This window comes from Sceloporus occidentalis, unplaced genomic scaffold (genome assembly GCF_023333645.1).
Source record: "Sceloporus occidentalis isolate IW3139 unplaced genomic scaffold, rSceOcc1.0.p SCAF_4, whole genome shotgun sequence".
NCBI lineage: Eukaryota > Metazoa > Chordata > Lepidosauria > Squamata > Phrynosomatidae > Sceloporus > Sceloporus occidentalis.
Window position 1 is genome coordinate 153,794,948 of NW_028316984.1, and position 3,134 is coordinate 153,798,081.

Here is a 3,134-nt window from a genome sequence, read left to right on the forward strand (position 1 = left end):
TGATAAACATGAGTCAATGAGGCTAAACAAACCAATGGTTCCTATAGTGTACAGTGGTTTTAAATGGAAACTTTCTCACACATAAATAAGCAAACGGAATTTATTGTTGACTTCATCCTAGTTTTGATTTTCTGTTCGATAGTAAATTTGGCCTCAGTAGCTGTTAGGAAAGGTGATGGAAACATGGGAGGGAAGGCTATTTTTATTTTCTTTCATTGATCATTAGTATGTCCATTGTTAAAAAATAGCTGAGATGACATTGCTGGCTTACAGGAGGATAGCAAGAAGAATTAACTCACAAATCCCCACTCTTTTGGTGAAATGTCTTATTCTTTTGAATCTCATCTGGGAAAGAAACTGTCTACCTGCCCCCACCCAAATACCACCAAATTCTATTTTCTTGAAAAAAACTGAGACCTCTGTTCATGTTTCTATTTCCCTTTCACTGGTCACTAATACCATTATTAACATATAAGAAGCATGATAATGCAAGATAGTTCCAGTTATATTGGGGCCACTCCAAAATAAGCAATATGAAAAATTATAGCCTTATGCTTGTGAATGGAAAGCAATAGGGAGCTATATTTCTTCAACAACATATCAGGTGTGGTTGAAAGCGAAGACCATATTCATTTGTGCAGTTTGTATTAACTCACCTCACTTGTTTATAAGAAAATGTAAGATGCAAAGCATAAGAGAAGGTGAACAGGGTGGCTATTAACATGGTAGGCATGGTCCCTGTAAACTGGTTCAGTGTACCAAATCTGAGTGGAGCTCATGAGAAGTGCCTCTACATGATTTGTAGGGATTCACCCTCAGCCCTCTGGGATGGTGCCCTAATCTGTGTAGACGTTTCAAGCACTTCAGACTGCTGGGGATAGCTTTCCATCTGTACTATGGTTAGATTTCATACCATTTACTTGATCATTTAAAGTGCACCTATTAAATGTTAATTATTTTAATTTCCATTGATACCTCTGTGCTGTTATCTTTTTGTTTTTAGTGACATTCATATAAAGGGTTATAGGAGACATTTGGAACACAAAATAAAGCTCTGCACTGTGGACACTGGAATTTGCTGCTCTTCATTGGGAAAGAACACCCTCCACATCCAGAGGATGACTTTGCCCTGCATGCCGACTACTTGCTTGTGGACTGATAGGAAAGGAAGTGCTTCTATTTGCTACTCACTGGAAAAGCTAGAGCTGCCCTCTGACTCAAATTCCTCTATATAGACAGTTTTTTCAAATTTCCTTAAATTTATGAGCAAATTTGTAACTTTTTTATTTTCTAATACATACTTTCATTGATTGGAAAATTTTAAATTAACTGACATTTTAGACCAGCATGTTTAGCTGGTCTATTGTCTAATATCTAGTATCTATTGTCTAATATTAATACAATAATAATATTTAAATTCAGAATTAAAAATAGAGAATGTATTGTAAGCATGTTTTTGTTAAATCATATAAGTAACACAGAGCTCAGGTATTTATGTGTAAGGCATAATATGGACTATGATGGTCAGGAAATAATATGCCTAGTATTACAGGATCTCAAAAAATGTTTGATCACTACAATTGTTTTCTAGGAGGAAGAAATCTCCTGGAGAACCTGCAAACATATCTGTCAGTTATGAGCAGTGGATTTCAAGACATCTGCATCTTTGTAAGATTAGTCTTGCTCATTTAGAATAGCAACCATTTGATTGCATTGAATGCTTTTTCCTGTGTAGACAAAAAACAAAACAAAAAAACAAAAACAAAAACAGTTAATACAAGCAACATCAGTATTAAAGATTATTTTAATATGTAAATTCATACAAATTATCACTGCTTAAAAGTGCCACATGGTCCCGCCACCATCAATTACACGTTTAATTTTCCTTCCCAGCAAATGGCAAATATTCATCTTAGTCGCATTACATAATGTAGACATGGTTTAAAAATCGCAACACTTCAACATTGCATGTTAAAGAAGAAATTTGTTATGACCATATTAGTATTGTGATATAGAAAAATAGCAACCTGTTCTCCTTTATATTCATAGTTTACTACAAATAGGGTTTATATTGCACAATGCCCTCATGACACTGAGTATTATTTTAATTCACAGTACTTCCTTTATTTTGGATGATTTGTTCCCTTTAGGTTCATGATTGTTAGTGAAGAATTTAGCATCGTGTTCATATGTTGCAAACAATATCATTTATCACTGGAACATTCAAAGAACTGTTCCTAATTATGATTTATCAGCAATGGGCAGAACATATGTGATATAAAATGTGAGTGCAATTTTTCTATCTATTACTACAGAGCTCCAATGAATAAGAATATTTCCTCATTTCATAATCCAGAGCAATCACCTTTCAATTGCAATGTTGGAGAGTAAGTACATGAGTAGATTATTTTAAACCAGTATGACCAGCTACCATATTTCACTATTCATTTTTATGAGAGAGATACTGTGATCATTGGCTCCCTAGAACTTAAGAACACATAGGCTCTTGCCTACCTGACCTTCTTTATTCATTATAGCAGAGCAGGAATGGACAAAATGAGTTTCCAGATATTACTGGACTTTAATTCCCAGCATTTCTCACCATCATTGATGCTAACTAGAATTGTTGGGAGCTGCAGCCCAAGAACATCTGAACAGCTGCATTTGCCTTCCCATGCATTAGAGAAAGAGCATGTGTACACAGGATCTGCTTTTTATTTATTTAAAGAAATGAAAAAGGGAGCCATTTTGAAAAGGAGCAATTTTCCATGTGCACATAGAACAGGCTGTTGGATTATGATGAATCTTGAGTTTCTTCCATAAAACTGAAAAGTGAAAACAGGTGTTATATACCCATGTATACATAGTGCATATAATTTAAATAAAAATGAACATACTTTTTTATATAAAAGAAATACAAATAGGCATTTCTCCAGAGCACTGCCAAAATAGTCATATATGCCTCAGACCCATTTAAATGTGTTAAATTGTCTAGGCTTTCACATCAACACTATCTAGAGATCTCCAATATAGCAGGACAACTGTCCTATGCCAATACTATGTATAAAGCTATTTATTTAAAAAATGCACATGGCTAGATACTTTCATTTTTCTAAATATCCATGTAGGAAACA